The sequence below is a fragment of the Teleopsis dalmanni genome, chromosome 2 (genome assembly GCF_002237135.1).
Source record: "Teleopsis dalmanni isolate 2A chromosome 2, ASM223713v2, whole genome shotgun sequence".
Lineage (NCBI taxonomy): Eukaryota > Metazoa > Arthropoda > Insecta > Diptera > Diopsidae > Teleopsis > Teleopsis dalmanni.
The window spans coordinates 17,160,461-17,183,630 of NC_051847.1; the positions used below are offsets into that span (position 1 = coordinate 17,160,461).

Genomic DNA, 23,170 nt, shown 5'->3' on the forward strand with positions numbered 1-23,170 from the left:
CTTAATAGAAACTATTGTTTTTAATAGAGAGGCATTTATCGAATATTATTGGTATTGCAATAACAACATTTTTATTATTATAAATTTTGTATCTCATTATTCTTCTTCTTGCGTGTAGCTCACTTAATGGTATTTATTTTACATTAAATTTTTTTCATTTCAATTTTTTTCGATTTTAAATCAGATATGTTTTCGTTGTATTCTATATATTATTAAGAAGTATAAGAAACCAATAAAGTATATAAATAATAAAAAACTTGATTGTCTTAGTTTCTTGCATAGACATTTGAAGTATAAAAGAAATTAAATGTCAATAGCGTAAAGGAGTAAGGATACGACAATATTAGTGTACAGCATAAAGGAGGTGACATGTAAGTGATATGAACACTCAACGAACTAACTGCTTGAATAATTTATGAACTGGGTTAACAACAACAACAGCAGCAAGAGCAGGACACTAAAATACATCGCTTTATCCAAACAGAAATTATGCAAACTACGTACGTCAGGAACGGGCAAAACCCTACCGCTCTATAGCACAACCGCACTATCCCACTATCGCACAATCGCACAATCGGACTATCGTAGTATCGCACTACCAAAGTCGATAAATGCCAAAGACGAAATTTTGGTATTTCACAACTTGAAATGCGTGCATTTGAAAGTTACTCGTATCTGCAGGAACACAAACAGAGAAGCCATTATTTTAACATATTTAGTGGGCATGACGTTCAGTTGCCAACATGACTTTGTGGTTTAGTTGGAAGAGTTGCTTTTTTACTATAGTCATTTATTATATGGATGTGTAGTATTCCTATAAAATTCTTATAATGAACGACATTCTATTAATGTGGTAGGCAGCGCTGCAATTACTCCTATAGTTAAACTTTAAAGTAATGCAGTTACATTTATAATATAACGACTGACAATATTGTGTATCTTGTGTCCTGTGGTTGCTTAAGCAACTTAATTTACATAAATATGTGCTTTGTTCTTAACATGCTCACTTCGTAATATGTTATGTACGTGATATAAATAGGTAAATTCTTGCAAGTTGTTCTCGAATCATATAGTAAGTCCTTTTTTGGTGTAAGTTAGGGTCCTTTTTCGCTGTTACTTTGTTGCGTATCAGCTACAAAGTTAGTGCTCGCAAGTGTAGTTTCTTTACTTATTTTTTCAATTGCTTGCTCAATTATCATTTTAATGGATTTTTTATGACTTGAATAGAAAAAGGATAGTCAATGAACTAATAACTTCACGAGTGTATCAGCTTGATATTTTATTTTATGAATTCTTTGTCAAAAGGTTACTAACTTAATTCTTTGGGGTTGCTTGTGGTGCATTTATGAAAAATTCATATAAAGTTGTGGATTTAATAAGAGCTTTTTAAAATGGAGAAATATACAAAATGAATTAAGGAGTGCTTTAGAAAACTGTTAGAGTGATTGATATATTTTTTTATTTATGAAAGCAAGACATTTCTCAGTTTCTTCTCGAAAACTTTAAATTGTAACTAGTGAATAAAAATGTATAAAAACGTACGTCTGGTTTCAAAATTATTCTATTTCAGCAAATTCATTACAATATTATTTATTATCTATATTATTATCCGTGAATAGACAGGAACTGTGTTAGATAGTAGTTCATGTCTCCAAAGTTTTGTTCTGTCCATATATTCGTATTCGGAATAAATTTTGTTGTTATTTTTCTCTTAATTCAGAGCTTCATGATTGTTGCCAAGTTTGGAAGGCTTGTTCCTCCATCTGTATGATGTTGCATGATTTATTTTCCGATTTCTGCTCCTAGCGGTTTTTTATTCATTAGTTTGAAGATTAGTGGGAATAATGCAATTGAATAAGAAGATTTTTTGGTACTCTCAATCTATTCAAAGTCTGTGTAAATCTGTGATAACGTTTTTCGGAACTTGACTTTAAGATCAGTGTAGATCTAAGTTTTCAATGCAGAGAATTTGGTTAGTCTCTAATGCAGCGTACTTTTTAATATCTTGTGATACTATAGGAGCATTGAAGTCACAACAAATTTGACTATTTGTGCTTTAATAATGATTATTTAGTAATAATTCTATAAATTTTTAAGTACAACCTTTGCGGGATTTGTTTATTTGATGCTCCATAACTGTATGTCGTAAGTACGGGTTAGTTAGCTGAGTGTAGCTGAGTGCAGTCACAATTTACTCTTGATTAAGAGGTGCAAGTGTGGATGTATTAGCCAATACAGTTTTCTGAGTTACAGCGTAAATAATTAATATTTAGAGAATATATGTTTTCTCAATGTTAATTTTCTATTTAAGTGTATATATAGGCATTCTATTTCATCAAAGCAGGATAATGTACAGATACCTATTGTGGCTATTGACTTGTAGTCATCCTTTAAAGAAGATAAGCCATATTTTGATAATATTGTAACGATCGTTTATCAGCCAATGAACACTTTAAAGTTGTGAGACATCGTTACAAGAATTGACATTCTGTGGAAGGTACAATTTGTGTTCAAATTTCTTTAATAACTAGGCTTGTTTTCCGATTAGTGGATATGTTAACAAAGTTGTTGTGATTAGAGCAGTTAAAATCCGTAAGCAATAAATAAACAACGTCTTTGACAGCCAATACGGACGTTAAACGGACGTTAAACGGACGTTAAAAAGTGACGAAGTGGTTCTTCGTTATAACCTCATAACTTCCACTTTTTTTTGGAATGAGATTAAAGATATAGATATAAAAGATATTAAGGTTTCGAAGAAAATATTTAACCAAAGTAAAAACAATATACCAGAATCTCAAGCAGAAATGAATTTTGTTTACATTTACATTTGGAATCATTGAATGGATAATTCTACATTAGCACCAAATGTGTAAATATATATAAGTCTATCGTATTGCACTAGAATAATCATATGTCATTACTAACATCTCAATAGGTTATTGTTTCAGTAATTTTATTTATACTTCCTATATATACCCACTTCTTCAGTCATTGCAAGAAAATGGTAAATGTTAACACAATTTAATAATGACTTTAATGTATTTCTCACTGAATTTATCTTCATTCGTATATGAAAAAGGCTATGATGGCATATGTATTCATCACATCTTCAGTTGGTGAAGTCTGAAAGCATAATTCAATGTGCACTTCAGCACAATAAAGTGCTCACAAATATATCATCAGTGATTAATGACTTTACACATGAATTGTGGAAAAGACCCAGCATATTGTCCCCTACAACTTGGATTGAACTGTGAACTCAGACTTTGCGGCAGTCGGCCTGTGCAAAAACTTTTTAAACTTTTTCTTTATTTTTAATTAAAAATTTTAAAAACTCAGCGAAAAATGAAGTGGTATGTTATGATAAATTGATGTTAAATGATTTTGTCATATTCATTTTTATGAGTGGCTTTAGCGGCTCTGTATGAAACTCTATATGAGTGAGCAGATTTCGCGTCATTATTGAATTAATTTTCCGAATAACGTATGTTTTATTTATTAATATATTATAAAATCAAATTAAGTAAAAAGAAAATATAGCCTATTCTTCAAATTAAGTGGTTTTTTGCAGCTTTTAACTTTTACTTTTAAATTAACTTTATTGAAAGCTTTATAATGAGCGCCAATATTACAATGTAATATAAAAAAGAATGATGGCAAAGTCCTTCAGATAATGAGTGATTCGTTTTGTGTTTCATGGCCTTAAATTAAAAAGTTTTTCTACAAAGGAAGTTGCTTTACATTCGTTGATTTTTATTTCAGTATATTTCAAGGCTCTGCAGTTCAATAAATAAATTGTAGTGCAATGATGTTTTTTTTTCATGAATACAGTTTGGTATTGTCACTGTTTTTCTTTTGTTCATGACTTTTTTTTTTTAAATATTCTAAAAGTAATATATGTAAATAATAATACTTGTTAGCACTCTTTGATGCCATGACACATTGAAGCTAAATATTTGCTGTATAATAGACTCATTTTGTAGTTTTTTAGTCTCCAATAACTACCTAAATATGACGATTATCAAACAAATTAGCCGACTTACAAAGCTTTGGTTTTAAAATATCTATCTTAGTATGTTCATAATGTTAATAATATTAAAAAAATTTAAAACTCCACAAAAAAGTGCGAACATACAAGTCAGGTACGGCTTTGTGTCAGTTAGCCAATGAACGCTGACTCTGAGTTGCAAAATCGGCAGGGCACGAGTTCGATTCCTGGTACGTGCAATCTCAAAAAACTATTTACAAATTATTAAATATAATAATTATTTTCAAGACCACTGATGAGAGATATTTGGCAATACTCGGAACAGCTATTTGGTAAGCAAAAATTTATTAAAATAATATAATAATAATTTTTGTTGTGGTAGTTTACTACTGTTCGAAAGCTCTATATTAAATAACACAGTTTTTGTTAAAGTAAAAATTGTCACTATTATCATATTGAAGTTAAAATCAAACATATTTAATTATTAATCATAAAAAGTATAGTACAAAAATATCAATATGTTAACATTATGTTATGATTTATATTAATAATATATTGAAAAGATTTAACATAGGTATTACCCATTTTGGTAAGAAGCTATTGCCATCAAATTACTTGTTTTATTAAGATCTTCAATCCTCTCCTCTCTCTAAAATATACTGATACGTCAATTTCAAAAGACATTTCGAAATGCAAAGGAAGAGCAAGTTTACAAAAGGGAATCGCAAGGGATTCGTTATAGTTTTATAAATTATGAAATATAAAAATAGCGTCAAGGTCTCAGTTCTTCGAACGTATTGAATAACCCAGTGCCTTTATTTTATTTGCTTCTTTAAAAAGTTTTTCATTTTTAGATTTGAGTTTTGGCTATGAAATATGAAAATGCCATAACGTTCCATATAACCTAGTATATTTTTCTAAACTACTCCTTTAAAAGGATTTCATTTTCTGCTTTTGTTCTTGGATATGCTCTAATGATTGTTACAATATGAAAGTCGTTTTAATGTTCCTAGCATTCTAGTATCTTCATCTCACCTGTTTTTTTTTTAAATTATTAATTTTTGCATTTGCTATTCTAAGCTTAACTATTTTTTTTGTATTTATAATATTTGCTGATTTAAAATCTTTGATTGTCTTAAGCAATGCAAACTCTACGACCTTTAAACAATTTAAAAAATAGTGCTTGTCTAATAAACGCACCCACAAATGTAGAGGCAATCATTTATTTGACAAAATAGAAAAAAAAACAGCAACTCAAATGAAAATTGAACAAATAGTGGCTTTCTAACTAACTGCGGCATCGAAGGATAGATAAACTGCAATATAAATCTTCCTTTAAAATTTCCCAATGTGTTATCGCCTCTTCATCCAGTTTCAACGTGTTGCAATACATTTCAGTAAATAATGCGAATTTCATTTGAAAATGTCTGTCAGTATTGAAATACACACTTCCGCGCCCCACACACACCGCATACATAACAGCAATAAACAAGCTTTCACATACAATTAAAGATTGGCAAACTTGGTATTGAAATTGAAGCCTTAAGTATGCAATAAATTACGTTCCAGGATGCAATTTCTGCCATGGAGCAGCAACTCTTATTTCTCTTGTTGGGTCGATTGGATTTCTCGGAATTCACAATATTAATGTTTCTTTGTATGTAGTCTTTTCTATATGCCTCGAGAATGTTTGTTTCATTTAATTTGCTTTTAAAATATATCAGAAATCAATGACTTGAAAGGACATTGAAAGGAGGATACATTGGAATTTTAATATTCCCATCAATTTGGTTAGCGCATACTTACCCGCTAATTCTAATATTTTATATATAAATTGGTACTGTTTTTGTATGTTCTATTTTAATCGTTCACCATAGGAATTTGTTACATTAATTGCTCCTTTGTTTGAAGCAATTTTCGCATATTTAACTTTACTTCATGGATAGTCTGGATTTATGGATTGGCAAATTCTGATGTTAAGGAGAATTCCATACAAAAAGTTTTAATTTAGCGTAGTTCTGAGGTTACTTTTTAAAATGTTTCTGTTCTTTTAAGAGGCTATATGAATCAATTCTAAGCTTGTAGGTAAGTTTTTAGTTATATTTTTATATCCTTTAAATAAATATAGCCGACTTTTCGAAGTTTTTTGACTTCTTTCTCAGGGAGGAGTGTTATGATTATATTTACTAAATTAAAATAAAAATAAAAAGTTTATGGTTTAGTGTTGTAAACTACTGAAATGATCTGTAAATAAAACTAAAAGAAAGGAATGGAAAGAATAAAGAGTTTTTGAAATTATATGGTGTCTATACTAGCACATAAGATAAAAGTATAAGACTCAAAAAGTGTTTTGAGAAGATAAAACTGAAGAATAGAAAAAGTAAATAAAGAAAATAAAATATGCTTAAAAGTTTGTAAATATAAAAAAGAATAATAACATAATAGAATAATATAAAAAGGAATAAAAATATAATATTTAAAATAAAGCTATTAAACATTTTTTATAAATCAGAGTAAAATTTTCCTATGAACATTGAGCAAAACTATTAAAAAATAGCTGATACAATATTTAATTTGGAATAAATAATTAATAAATCATCAACTTATCTGATCTCTATTTTTAGAGATTCAGAATCGTTATTAATTAAAGGTCATTGATTCAGTAACAAATATATTTAAAAAATCCACTTTTCTACTGATATTTTAATCGGTGGAAAACATTTTACTATAATTGGTGCTGATTAATTCGCCCTTTTTGAGCATTTAGCTAATGAACTTCAATAGTGAATTGAAATTTCCAATGTAGTCCTTTTTTTAAAATATTTGTTTTTTTTTTGTGTTCAAAAGTATACTATTCATTTAATTTTTAAAATTTTTTTTAATTTTTAGCAATTTCGCATTAATGAGTGCAGCAGTTACCAATCCGAAAAAAACATGAAAGTTTGACGTCAATGGGTTTCAACTTGCATTGAATCAATATTAAAAACCATTAATTATTGAATGCAGAACAATTAAAGGATTTCAGCCCGGAGTAAAGAGGAAACGATTTAATGATTTCACTTTTTAATTGTATATATTTGCGGCAGTTGAAACCTAAAACGATTGGAAATTTTGCAGGTCCTTTAATTAAGGATTTCAAACTTTCAATGTGTAAAGTATCTTGACACCAAAAAAATAACAATAAATAAGTAATTGGAAACAGTTTCAGGTAAAATTAATAAATAGCTTTTATTAATTTTCGTAATGGTTATAACTGAAAACAGTGTTGTTAATTTAAAAATAAAACTACAAAAAAACTTAATTGTTAAGTTAAGTTGAGCACTGACTGCATGCATGAGTGAGTTAAGCAAAAAATATTTCCTACGTAACTGTTGCACTGTTCTGTTGCAAGTTTCTTTATATAAAAATTGACTGCAGCATTGACTGTATGCACCTGTGAAGCTAAAGGATTCACTTTGAAGTTGAGGCAATATTCTAGGGTAAGTCTTTAAACATTAAATTGACTAAAAATGATGTATATAAGTTAGCTGTTGACTGTCGTAATGATTGCTACTAAAAGCATATTGCCAAGTTGAAAATCAACTTTAAAGAAAACATATCCACTATCACCACTGACTGTATGTATGTGTGAAGCTAAAGGATTGATTTTGAAATTAAGGTAATACTTCAGTGTAAGTTTATAAATATTGAATTGGCAAAATATGTTGTACATAAATGATTGTTGTCAAAATTGTAGATACTAAAACTAATGTTTTCTCAAATGCAACAAAGCTGATATAATTCGGCTTTCTTATAATATATAATCATCATCAAAAAAATTCAATTTTTGAGTGCAAACGTAACAGGGTGTCTTTCGACATTACGCCTAAGAAGGTCATCAGCTTGAAAACAACAGATATATGTTGAACTGCAAGAATGTAGGAAGGTCTAACAGTCAATGAAATTAATTCATATCGTTTATAATACATACATAACTTTATCTATTGTAAAACAAGGTTGTTACATATTTAGTAAATATTAAAAATCAGAATATTTTTTAATCAAATATAAACCCATTTCGGATATATATTAAAGTAATTAAAATAAATTATTATTTTTTTTATGAATTATATTTCTATATTTTAAATATAATCATATCTCCAAAAAAAGTCTTTAAGTTAAGTGAAAACAACTTAAATAGTTAATACTATAAATGAGATTATCTAAATATTATTAAGATTAATTTTATTTGATAAAGAAATATTTGCTGTATGATGAGCTTTTTTCGTTTATAAAATATTCGAATATTTATTCGGAACAGCTTAAGCACAGTTGGTTTTTCGTATTATTTAAATTTATTTTCATACAAAGTTGAAAAACAGTGTCATTTTGTTATAAATTTGCATCTTTCAAATAAACATTACAGATGTATCTCATATCAAACCCCGTAACTATGTAAGCTGGTAGAATGAATATTGCTTTTTATGCATTTTCTCCGAAATTGTTTTTTAGTTACTGATATGCTTGCGTAGATTAAATGTACCATCTGAACGCAAAGCAGGAAACGCTTTTCCCCACAACTGCGACAAAAACATTATTTTTCATTTTTATATAATTTTAGTTGCCTTCATATGCTCGGTTCGGTAAGAGTTTTTGATCATTTAGTTTTCAGTTTATGATAAGGTCTCGTTTTTGCTGGATACATAAAAAGCTTCATTGTCGTAAAATCATGTATGAGTGCAAATCCAATATGCTGCGTTCCGATATAAAATATACCATATATAAATTTTGTACATAAAACATTTGAGTTTTAAATTCTCTTAAACGATTCTCCTTAACGATTTATTTTGTAACTCAGAACAAATATAAATATTTTTTTTATATTTATATTCGATTTACATTAGAGTTTTCCAGTTGTGGGAATATTCCACTTACGCATGTTTGACGTAAGTTTATCAAATTTATTTGCTCCGACAAACTTAATTTCGAATCAATCGCATGCACACGAAACCTACAGAGCGGATATTGATACGGTTTAACGTGGTCGGTCTTATCGATACAGATTTTTTCTGAATTTTATTATTGCAAAACATAAAGTCTTTTAAGCATTCCAACATCAATAAATTCAAAGAATTTTTTGCAATTTTATTTGATTACGTAAATTAGCTTAAATGTTGTAACAATCTTCACAATCTTCACAATCATGAATCTCTTTCTTTTTTCTTTTGCTTTTTGCTTGCAATCAGTGCTATTAGATTAGTTATGGTAGATTTGATACAGAACGCAAATTAAGTATCTTAAAGGCAAGAGCATCACATGCACGTAAAATAATCCTGGTATCAGTCCAACAGTACGTATGAGTAACATATTAAATTATATGGGTTGTTAGAGGCACGTGAACGGTAGTCCCATTTGAAAGAATTATAAATTTCTTATAAAACATTTTAATACTTAATTATGTTGAAAGGAAGAAATGAAGATAAAATTAAATTAAATTGAACGAAGTAAACATTATAAACAAATTCAATAGAGTAGGTAAGCTTCTGCTTAATTCTATTCCAATAATTATTGTAAAATACATACTTTACAGATATTTTCGTTAATCATGTTTACGTGTTCTACATGTCAATATCAGATAAATTTAAATGGAATACCTAGAGGAGTTTATCTTTTTTTTGTTCCAATAACTGCCAATAGCTTCTAGGTAATCCAATTGTTAAACTTTCAATTTAAGTAATATGAAACTCTACAACTGAAAATTACATATTGCTATTAATGACTTAAATTTCGTTTAATTATAATTGATTTTCATTGAGAAAATAAATATTTCTTGAAAGTCATTTGATTTTCTCTATAAAACAGTTCTCTACTGAAATAGTCATAAAGGATTTCACCTTCTTCATTAAATGTTTCTAACATTCATTCTACAATTGTTATTTCATCTTCAAGCTGAAATCATTTGTCTACTCACAGTTTCACCTCTGGCACATGCATCAATTTCAAAACAATAGCTCACAGTTTTGATAATTATGCACATATTTGCGTTACATGATTGCGAAATCCTACCAGTTCTAGCTACCAGAAGGACTAGCATCTGAGTTTGAAGGACTTGCAACGACAATTGTGAGTTCTTGTTAATTTTGAGCACAGCACAATGACATTATTGTTTGTTATACGTGTATTTGTGGTATTTGTCTGCCAATTAGTAAACAATTAGTTTTGCTCTTTAAAACGCATTAACAAGTCATAGGAAAGATGTTTTCAGTGTGATGATGTGTACCAATACTCAAAGTAAACAGTGCCCATAGGCAGTATTTGTATGTAAATGCCCTGAATTTTTAATAGACCTCTTGGAACGCTAATTAAAGTGATAGAAAAACGATTGTCAGAAGACTTAAATGCATTTTTTCACACGTTTTACCTTCGATTCGCCATGTGTGTATATGCTCTGACAGTTGAATTATTTTATTTTGTTGCATATCTTTGCTTGGTGCTATATCTAATATGAGAAATCGAAATAAGCGTTTTCAAAATATAGAACTTTATATATATTCAAACGTATTAAGAAAAAATTTTTTATGCTGAGCGAAATGTTAAACAAAATATGACTCAACAAATGGTGAAAGACGATTTAAATATGGAAGGTTCGAACAGTAATGACGGAGCAACAACGAAAATTTGATTTATTTATTGAGCATTGTATGGTCAACGCTGTTTCGAGTGTTCCCAAGTGTAGTTGCATGTTATATGGTCAGTCAAATTTCAGTTATTAAATTAATTTTTGTTGTTACTTCTTTATTATAGTTCAAACCCTTTTAGTTTCTTTTCGTCAAAAGATGTGTCACTTTCGAAAATCAACCTCAATTACAAATATAGTTGTCAACTGAAACTGTTTTCATTTTTTTTTTCTACAATGCAATATATTAATAGATTATCTTATAAATAGAAGAAACTGTCAATGGAAGTTATCACAAACATTGCTGTATTTCACAAATAAGTTATAAATGCAGTGCTTCAAATGAGAAAAAAATGCGATTTGATTAGTTCCTTTTTATAGAGCGATCTAGTAAAGAAAATTTGTTTCAAATGAAGCAGTGATGGCTTAAGTAAAAACCAATTTTAAAAGTCTGCATAAATTGTTTAATGCAGAAGGTTTACGATTTTTTTTGCAGAAGAAGCAACAGTATGAAAATTAACCATAGTGAAATCACCTTTTAGAAATGATTGTGAAAGACTGTATCTGCGTTCAGCTCTAGTCTAGTAATCGAGGGCAGAGAGGAGATCAAATAGGCTTAATATTTAGCATGCTAAATTTATCGAAGTCAGAAAGCATGATCGAATTTATTTAGGAGGGATGGTGTCTGTAGCTAATCGAAGACTCTATACTCATGGTCGAAGTGGCCCCGGTTATAGTGGGTTTAGGATTTAATAAAATGCTTATGTATTAAACAGTGGTAAACAAATCGCGTGAAAATTATAGTTCATTCTTTCCACTACCATTTTTCGTACACAGTATGGCTTTGACCATAACTTAAAAAATATTAGAAATAATATGATATAAAGTATTTATCGATTGAAAAATTATTTAAATTTTTTAAATATAGATTAAAATAATATAAATGTATATAAATATTTTAAGAGATTTTTGTCTCAAGTGTAAATTATTTTTCTTAATATAGATGTAAATGAGATATATAATTTGTTGACTAATAAAAGAATCGTTATGCTCATTTTGTTGTTTATTGTAATTATATATTAACAGTAATTATTTGTTTTAATATATTTTTATCTTTGTAGATACATATTTAAAACTGTTTTCTTCACTACATTATTTGTAGCCCGAAATCAGTTTTTAATTTGAAGGTCTGTTTCTGATAGGCAACTATGGGAAAAACTATAAAAATCAAAAATATGTTCCATGTGAGTAATTTAGTTTCCTTAACAATAAAGTACACACTTTTACGATCTTCGACTATAAAGCAAAGAAACATAAAAACCATAAACGCAATTAAACTTATGCGATATGTGGTATTTTTATGTCCTTCGCTCTAAAAATTGGGTTCTCAGCAATAATCTCCGTTCATTTTCTCCGTTCGCTGTTCTTTTTGTAATTTTTTATGGTTGACATAAAAATCGTTCCCTCTAGGCACATTTAAATGCGGAAGTGAAGACAAATTGTACGCAGACGTGTTGTCAAAATTTTAATGGAATTTTCAAAAATGAAATTGTCTAAAGAAGTATTTGTAATTATGAACCAGGCTGAACAATAAGGATATGTTCAATTATCAATAACTCATCTTAGAAAAAAATTAATGAGAAGTTTAATTTTGATTTTTTGATTTTCTGTAAAATTAACAAAAATTATTTTTAAAATATTTATATGAACCATAATAATGCAAAGTTTGGACTATAAAGTGTTAACAGTTTTTTTTTAATATTGATATATAGTGGATTTTTAGTATCGCCTATTGAATCTGAATGTGAAACTTAAATGCATTTCAGTTAACGCTTTGTGAGTAATTTATAGATTTAATATAATTCTTTGATTCACTTCATACGATAAAGAAAAATACAAAAAACACTTTTAACTGGAAAAGGATTATTTCAGTGAGTTTCATATTTTCACTTTCAAGAGTACGGATTATGGTAGTATCTGTCCCGGTTAACTTATCTAGCACATCAGTAGCTTGTTTGAAAACTATGTCTTATTGCTTAATAAATTACATAAATTAAATTTAATATTCTTTGGACTAACTTTCACTTTGCACGTCACTGGTGCACGTATTTTGGAGGAAAACTTTTTAATTATACAAATTTTTCAGCGCAAGCTGTCAAAGTATTTAATTACGTTAAGCGCGCTTGTTAAATATTTTGTTAAGCAAACAGTTAACAGGTGTTATAAGATATAAACGTTATTCACTTGGACATGACTGCAAATTTAGCTTCTAAGCAACATTTACAAAATATTTCAATAATTTACTCAGTCTTATCTAGAAGTTGAGATTTGCTTTAATAAAATAGCATTATGACAGCATGCGCAAGAAGAGTATAGAATTGAAGAACGCTTGATATGTTGGGTAGAAATTTTTACTCCAACTTCAACTAATTTTAAACAACCATTAACCAGTAACCAGTAACGAGTAACGAGAAACGAGTAACCAACAACCAGTTAACAGTAAGTAGCAACCAATTGTTGAGTTGAACAGAGCAGCCACACTTATAAGAACTCCAGAAGAGCTAAGTTTATTTAAAATATTAATTACTCTAAAGGAATTTTTGGATTTTTTGCGTACACATAAATTCAACTAATTGCAATTTTATAGCAAAACTTTTGCCATAAATAAACACGTCTCAGCACATAATTTCAGTGCGAGTACGTTTCAGCATTTGCTGAATCGTTCGTTAATTTCGAAACTTTGTTCAAATTGATGCAACGCATAAAACACAAACGTTCCAACGTGTGCAATAAAAATGCTGAACCTGACGAAGCACATACGCACCGCTATAAGCGAGACCAGCATCAGCCATCGAGCCGTGGAGCCATGGAGCCATTGAACTAACAGCAAAACGCTGGCACCAACAGCAAACACCGCAACAATATGAGCAGGAGCGATAGCAGCAATTGCCCGCCCATTCGCCGCTGCTGTGCAAATAATTTTAAACGCACATATCAAAGTCGTTAATTTTGATTGAATGTTCATAATTTTGTTGTGAAGTCACTGGCACAGCAAAAATGTTGCTGCTGCCGTTGCGAAAACTTTGCTGATGCAGCAAAAGAAGGAGTGTGGGTACCCGGTCGGAAGCCGGAGTTTGGGTGCCTCTTACCCTCGCTAGTGCGAGTGTAAGTTTGCCGGAAATGGATGTGCGAACGAAATGAAACGGATGTCGGAACAATATAAATTATTCGCAGCTTACAAGTTTCGTAATTTGCGAACTCATTTGATGTGACGTGCAGCACCGTCAAGCGCCGCTGAGGTGCCACACCTGTTAGTTGCAACTTCTACGCCCTCACTTTTTCATTACACTTGAGAAATCGTTGTTGTTTTTTTTAATTTACTTATAACAATTTTTCTCCTTTTTACTTCTCTGCAATTACTGGAACTGGAATAAATGGCGGAACTCAAACTACAACTGAAATGAAAAAGTTTTGACTTACACACACTTGCCGAAAAATTTTTTTCATTGTTGCGAAAACTTTATCAAGCGTGAATGTGAAAATTGCAAAAAGTTCATCTCTGTTGCATATAAAAATGTCATTGCTTTTCTTCTTTACGTCAGGAAAATAAATTGCCAACAAAGTGAAAATGAAGTGCACAAAAACGAAAAAAAAAATAACGTAAAGATAAAGTTGAGAAATTAAAAACTTAAGATATACAGCTGATCTCAAAGATAAAATGAAAAAGCACTGGCTACTACTACCATGACTGCTAAAGGATAGAACTAGCGATGCAAAACGATGCACATTGTCTGAAAAATGTTCTATATATTCTTTAATTTTAATTGATCCTGACAATAGTTATATATATGGATAGACATTTAAGTGAGAAATTATTGTGAATAAACGCTTTTTACTAGTAGCCAGGTAATGGGAATATAGATGAGCAACAATTTATTTATTTAAGATTTTTATATTACATTATTTAACAGAATAATTTTGTTAAATTATTCTTCCATTGGTTAGTTTCTTTTAGAAAATGCTCTTTGCATTTTACTAAAACTTTTTAACCCAGCGGTGAACATATAAAAAAAGCAGAATTACAGATTACCATTTTCTTAGGTTGTAGTTTAGGTTATCCCGACGATCCTAACGATCCACTTACGTCTAATGTATCTATTGTATTAACATGAAACCTAAAGAACACTAAAAAACCCCAACCTCTTCAGTAACACCCAATTTCACTGCTTTACGCCCATGTTTTCTGGCTTAGATGAACCTAATTTGCTAGGTATTAATTATCTTGTTCTAATCTCTCTCTCTTACATACTGGAATACGGTTGTATTCACTGCACGAGGCTACAATCTTCCATATTTATACCTAAGAGGTGGTTTTAGTAAGTTCAAGTCTCAGCTTGCCTACTGTAAAACCAAAACAAAAAAAATCTCAGAAATTTAGTGGTTTAAAAGGTACCTACGACACTACTGCTTCTTAGATCCTTAAAAGTTTATATTGTGAGCCGAGTATTAAAAAACTAATTATTTATCATAAATCTAAAAATTAAAATTAATTAACATTTAATTTAATTAATATTTATTAATTTATATTTATTGTTTATTGTGAACGTAAAATGGAAAATTATTGTAAACTCTATGTTATAAAAAGAAAACACGAAGAGATAGCCACCCTATACTAACAGAAAATATTTGGACAAGTTTAATTATATCGAACTATAAAACTTGTATTAACAGAAATAGAATAATTAAGAATTATGTTGATTGATATTGATATAGTCTTATTGTTATTGATTATTGGTGTCTCTATAAGTCAGTCTCAATAATTCTCTCAGTATAATCTGCTATAATTACTTACTTTACATAGCTACATAGGAAATGCTGGCTGACCACTCATAGATCTGATAGGTCGGTAGTGATACCAGTTTTAAGCTCTTAAAAACAGATAGTGTCAGTTTAAAAAGTGTCTGTCATTTGCAAAATTTACGGAATAGTATATTTTAACATCAACGACATCAACTGGGTCTCTCAAAACTGGCAGCTTAAAATAATCTTGTTGTAGTTTTCGAAATAGCCGGATAGAAACGCCAAAGATATTCCAGTGCTAACTATATGCCGGGCTCTTAACATTTCAAACAATCGTTATTTCTGATGATATGCGTTCGCATGCATTACACACTGCCTTATTCTTAAGGTTCTTAAGCTACGACACCTATCCGACTTTTTCAGCTGATATTCGTATAATTATCTGTGAATATCGCGCAGAGGTCTTATTACTTTACGAATTTGTTATTGAGAGCCCATTCAGTAACCATTATATCTATTGCTTGTAAAGTCACTTGTTGAGCCAATGTGCCAGTGTTCGCTTTATCTTGGTGAAAAATTATATGACTTTTCTGGCAAACAAATTTGACCATATTACAATGCTCCTACGGCGCTGTTGATAGCGACCAATGTATAGCTTTTTAGAAAAAATAGGTTATTATTTGTACCAACATACCTTAAATATGAACAGGATATCTTAGATTTGGTACGTCATGAAGCACTTATACTTTGGACTTCTTATCAGTTCTAAGTTCATTAGCATAGACCCACTATTTGTCACTTTTATTGTCCTTTGACAAGAGATATGAAACACTTATATGTTTTAAGTATTTTTGTGGATTAATTGCCAAGATAATCTTTTTAAACTTTAGTGAAGTTATTTAAAAATTCATAATAGTTCTAATGCAACTATTTCCCAATTAAAAAGAGAAGCAAAATCAAATATTAACGGTCCATTGTTTGAGTGCTCTTATATACCAAATTAAGCTTTGGTACATAAGGTCACCACTTTAACGTAAGCTAATCTATGCATATAAAGTTAAGCAAATCGGAAATCAAAATTTTTTTTTAAAATTTGACTTAAGTATCCGGTGGGTTGCTTTGAGTTGAGAGTTTGTAAAATTGTTAACTCATGTTAAAATATTAAAATATTTCTAGGGTTGGTTTCAATAAAACTTGCTTTAAAAAAATTATTTATTATTAAGAACTTTGTTCATATCATCAAGAATGAGTTTGCAAATTTTACGAGAATATTGCGAAATATAGGAAAAAAATTTCATTTATTATTTATAAAAATTTTATCGAATCAAAAATGTTATCGAAAAGTAAAAATTGCTTCCGTACCATAATGGATTGTTTTAAATAATTTATTTGCACAAGAAAATAGCAAGTAAAATTTATAGCAATTATTAAAAATATTTTCACAATTTTTAACCTTTTTTTCACTTGTATCTTTTTTTGCATATTTTATACTATTTGTTGTTGAAGAAGTTTCCCAAACAAAATTTTTTTTATAAATCATTGTGAAGAGTTTCCGTTTCCCATGTGCGTGCACTGGTAATGAAGTCAATGAAATTTTAAATTTAAACAGAAAATAAAAAGTTTGATAACAAATTCAGTAGCAAAAGTTTCATCGCCAATGAATGATGCTGCGGGTACGATTTATGTAGAGATTCTTAGCAAGTTTGGAAAGCATATCTGTTGCATTACTGAATTTCAATTCAATTTTCTTTATTGTTTTTGTAAGTTTCATTCTCCTTTGTATTTGGAAACAAAAATATTGCTCTTGAAGTTTGTTTTGAAGCTTAAGAGAACTTGTGTCTGAAATCGTTTATGGATATTTTTACACTTGCATTTACTAGAAACTAAATTTAAATCACAAATTATTGTTTGCAGAAGCAAACTTGCTGTGAAAACTTATACTTAAAGATATTCAAACGAAGTTATAAAGTGCAGAATGTGTAAATTTATTACTAAGATGCTAAACATAGGTTTTCTTTTATTGCATAAATGGTTCCGTATCTGTTGCATCTTTTACATACTTTGAAATACTTTGATAGATCTTACAAGAGTTAAGTATGTTTTAAGTTATACAATAATTTCTGTTCACGAAAAAATGGATTTTTTGCTATAAAAAGGACTATAGTTTTATAAAATCTCTTTGAATCACAATGTACTTAATCCGACAACACACCAATATGTTGATCTTATCTTTGCAGCGATTTTTCAGAGAGTCTAAGTTCTAGTTGCTCTACCTATGCCAGAAACTAACAGATATACCATATTAAGATAACGAACCGATTAACACTTCATTTAAAAGAATGCATTAGTGTTTTATATCTGGATTTGATTTTTTGTAAGAGAGTGAGGTGCATTTAGTTCAATGCTGTCCTTTGGGTTACAGCACTCGTTTGTAAAAATATAGCTTTACACTCAGCAAAAGCATATATGTCAACGCTCGTCCTCCATAACTTTAGGTATTAACCGTAGACACCATGACACTTCCTTAAGCAACAAGTTTATTATCCACGACAACCGAAAATGTGGAGATCTGGATTTCAGCTCCCGAGCTACTTGATTTAATCCCTGGTGAGGTCTGGTTGCATCATATAATATCAGTTTTACTCCAAAACTCTATAAGATGATACCTAATGGATTTTAGTTACCTTTAACGAAAGTCATGACTTAGGTCGGGAATATTCTAACCTCTATCTCCAAAGAGAAACGATCAATAGTTCATGTACTTATACGGGTTGTTATATACTGTTTGAATAAGCTTATTGTGGGGAATTTTAGTCTTTATTCAAAGAGTTGAGTGCATTATATTTAAATATATCCGGTTTGTAGTCAGTGTACTGTCAATGTACAATCAGCTCAGTGATCCTGCATCGATCTATTTGCCCCATATTTCTCTTTAGTTTAACTTATTAAATAGGCTGCACATTAAATAGTTAACAGAATAGTAGGGAGTCAGACGAAATCTACAATCAGCCCACTACATAGCTCCATTAAATCCATACTTTTCTCTACATTACTTATATTTATTTAAGAGTGTACACTACAAGAACATGAGAGTAGGAAGTGACAATCACAATCACTGCACAATCAGCACACCGTAAATATGGTAAGTAAATTCCATTAACTTATTTCATATAAAGTCATTAGAATATATTATTTTTTCTTGAAATTCTTAAGTCCTTTGACAAAATTTTTTTCCAAATAGAAAAAGGATTGTTAAAAATTTTTAAACCCAAAAATTGAAATTTTAATCCTATGACTTTCTAAGTTCCTACAATTGTTTCGGATATCATCAAATTTTTAATTGCATTTTTCCATAGCAGAGAATTGTTTTTTTCTATGATACATTATAAATCACTTTCAAATTGATAGAGTAACGAAAGAATATTTTTTGATAAATATTATTTTAGATCGAAAGATAACAATTTCCTTTATCTATTTTTTACTGATATCTCGGCTTATTTAATAAAGTGGAACATTGATACATATTTCTTCTAGTTAAGGAAACAGTTCAATAAATTTTTGACATACGCTTCCACTTTTGTTATTAAAAATTGCATTCAAATTTCCATATGCACTTTTCATCTTTCCTCTGACAATGTAAAGAAAGTACAACGTAAAATGAAAAATAATTGGCAACAAAAGAGAAGTTAAGGCAAAAAATAGTCTTTTGTAAAAATTTGAAATGACAGTTTAGTTTACGTAAAATATTTTTATCTTCTAAATTGCAAAATCACACATCCTGTATTTTTTATTCCTTGCTTTGTGCCATAATAAAATCCTGAAAGGAATCTCAGCATCATTTCACTGATTATATGCCAGAGAGTGTGAAAATCGAATAGAATAGAAACGGAATGAAGGAAGATTTTTCGTACATATTTTCATTTTTGTTCTTTCAATCTGACTACAATCTTGTATCAGAATTTTGCTTGTTTGTATCCTACTTTACAGAAATATTTTTGGTCCTTTCTGCACATTTTTTTATATGACATAGCAATCCTTTAAAAACTTGTCGAACTGTCAACTTCCATTTTACATAGTGACCAGTAACAGTAATTGCGGATTTCCTGCTTTTGCGACGAAATATTAAAGTTGACAATTGCAACAAAAGTTCTGACAGCACAGAATGCCATTGCTCTTCCTTATTCCTTCAGCAGTGAAACATCCTTGCAGTTCAATGTTTGTTTGTTTGTTTGTTTGTTTGTATTTGTTAATGGCTGCATTCATATCAGACCAACTTTGTAGAACTTAAACTTCGTAGAACTTCAACTTGGTTTTCGTTGACATTGTAAATTGCAGTTGAGAAAATAAGCCAAGAAAAATAAGACACATCCCTTCGCAAATAGAAAGTGCAAGAATAAATATTTTTCTTTAACCAAAATGATTTTCCAAATTTTTCCACACTAATTCAGTTGTTGGCAAGTTGGAAACGTAAGGCAAATATTGAGAGAAGAATTGCAAACGTAAAGATACAAAATGTTGCCATAAATTAACAAATATTATGGTTCAACAGAAGTTGTGCTCATTATAATTTAAGTAAATTTGTGTAAATTGGGTTTTTTTAGAAATAGTTACAGAGGAACGGGACGTTGATGTAATTTAGTTTTTTTTTTTTAAATTAAATTTTTATATGGTCATGATGACGAAATTGTTTAAAGCAATTTAGCTTAAACGGTGTTAAGTCAATGTTCTTCTTTAACTTAAATTACTTTTTACACTTAGTTTTTAATAACAAAACCAACAATGAGCCAAAGTAATTCTGTAGAAGGCTTTTATTTGAGTTAAAAGTCAACACGTCCTTACAGGATGCAATGCCCGCCTGTGCGAACTCCTTCAAATGCAATTAACACTAAAATTAAAAGTTTCTAACCGCAACATATGATAGAAAAAATAATTGAAACCATTAAAAAGTTTCGTAATGAGTTGTGCTAAATTCTGAATAAATTTCCTTTGGCTCAAAACTTAACCCAACATGGTTTTGAATTTTTAATTTACAGAAGCAGAAAATTAAAGAAATTAATTTAATTACTTGGGAAATGAAAGGTAAGAGGAATGAAAACTAAGCAACTCGCAGTCTTACTTTTTAACTTATTTAGAAAGATGTATATTCTATATATAATATGTGTTATACATATTATGTTAAAGCTGTTTTGAGCTAGTGCACTTAAGCACTTATACTCTCTATTAACTGCGAGATATCTTCAAAACCCCTCTCTACACCTTGACTAGATTATTGTTTATCACTTCATCAGACTAAGCAGTAATTGACCTCAGATCTGCATACCTCCCCGAGGAGCCTGTAACCATTCTGAGATTTGATAACTGTGGTGTTGTGTTATATATAATATATACAATATCATTATTATTATTATAGTTAAACGCGCTCGAAAATTTAACTGTTCGTGATACTCCGTCATTTACTGGAGTATTATAGCAGACTTACTTCACATCTATTATGTCCAAAAATGTTTTCATCTTTTCTAGATTGAAGGTTCACCAGTCTGATTTGTGGAATAATTGTATTCTCTACAATTTTATTCTAATAATCTATAAGAGCTGTTCTTGAAGTATGATTTAAACTGTATCTATGTTTTCGACACATAGTATGCATTCGTGGGTTTCTATAATTTTAACCGCACTTTTTGCGTAATCAAGAAGATATAATCAGTACTCACTGCAATCTTTGTTTTTTAAATCAATCCGATTTATGAGGTATTTGCTTTTTTCTCGAAGTACTTCGGTAAAAAACACTTTGGGTAGCGGAATCATCTCCCAACATATAGTGGTCGGCTTTATTTTAGTGGCGTTCAATTTGGCTAAGCTTTTAAAGTGATTTTTGTTGACACTGAGAAATCTTTTTTAATATTGAAATTATACATTGTTAGAAAAGTAATGGGATTATGTTGAACCATTAAGGAAAATCTGTTACAGTTAACTTTAGAATGACCATCTATATGGATTGCTTTAAGATGCAGAGCAGTATAAGATGAATATCCATCCCAGAAGCATGTAGATAAAGCAGTTGTACTGATTCCTTCACACTTGTAGCAGATGTCATACTAGAAGTATTAATAATTTAAAAAATACCCGGGTTAATGTATAAATGCAAATCAATATTCGAATATAACTAAAAGCAGTAAAGTCTTTTTAATGCAGAAAGTTCAAATAGAGAATTTTAATAAAATCTCATGCCCTACTCTTAAACATTCACCATTGCAAGATCTGTGAATATTCATGGTTGTCTGGATTTATGTATATTAAAAATAATTACATGATAGATGTGACGGCTTGAAGAAGTTATATATTTAGCAAATACGAGATTGCTAGTATACAGTTGCTTAGGTTGAAATAAAAAAAATTAATGTTATTAGAAATTTAAGATATTATGCAGTTCATGTACTTATTAATGTTATTATAGTGAATTGTGTTATCGTGTCGATACTTTAACGATAGTCATTTCGACAAGAGAGCTCTACGAATTCTATGGTTAAGGTTTGAGATTAAGATTTTTGATAGTTTTTACATATGCTATACTTATAACCTTTTTACATATAAAGGTTGTGATGAAATGGGCATTCGATAGAGTTTTGAGTTCTCAATGGAGCAAAGCACTGCAGCCATATTAAATTCTTTCTTTTAGCAAATTACTCTATTAGAATACATTGAGTGAAAAATGAAAATATAAGCTTTTACTTGGTAATTTCTTCTATATGTAGATTAATGCCGGGTAGTCACAAAACATGTTACCTTGGATCAGACAGAGCTATGATATGCAGCTAACATTAAGTAATCATCTAGTCAGATAAATGCTAGTAACTTTCTAGTTAAACTTCAGAATTCAACGGATATCCTGCTACCAGTTTCAGCTTTTTCCTCTTGAGTTCGCGTCTCATTCTTGGTATAAAGATGAACTTACACTTTAGTCTACGGGTTCGGTATATACTGTTATGGATAAAAAAACTATAGTGATTAAAATTGCTGCAGATTTTTGCTGAGAAAAGTATTCATGTATTAACCACGAATATCATAGTTGCATACTTTCAGTGGCCTTTAGGTTTTGTGCAAGCACTAATTACCTTTAGATTTACTGATGCAAGCATAATGTTTCATTATAAAGCATTTTATACGAAGATTCTGTAACGACTCATCTGCAACATTGGCTATTTAAAATTTACTAATTAGTTCTGCTTTACTGATATTAAGAAAATTGAAAAAACCTTGAGAATTTAGAAAATTTTACTAGAGATTAAGATCTAACTACCCTAAGGATAAATATTAAAAAGTTTCTGATTGCAAATCTTAGAAACTCCATTTCAAGACTTAATTAAGCGTAACAAATGAAAATAATTTCTGCTTGCATTAAAATGTGCAAATCAACGAGATAAATTTTTTTTTGAATCCCCAATAATCAATGTAACTTCATTAATTTTAGCATTCCCCTATCTCTCAAACTGACAAATATGTATCCGTAACTGCGATATTTACATAACAAATTTTGCATGAAAAATTATGCGAACATTGTGATTTGCATTAGCAAGTCATTTGGGTGGGTTATCCAGCAGAATCTGCTGAATGTGAAATTTAAATGCAATTTTAATGCAGCAACGTCACAGGTGGCGCTGCATAAATCAGAAAATTTTTTAATAGATGCACTCAAGGATGCTTGAAATAGAACTGCAATTGCGAAA

General features: G+C 29.7%; 1 protein-coding gene across 1 annotated transcript in view; it reads left to right on the forward strand.

Moving 5' to 3' along the window:
• The window catches only part of LOC119686454 (serine-threonine kinase receptor-associated protein-like), a 269,963-nt gene that overhangs the window by 228,064 nt on the left and 18,729 nt on the right, over window positions 1-23,170 (forward strand). The gene's annotated exons all lie outside the window — the stretch shown is intronic.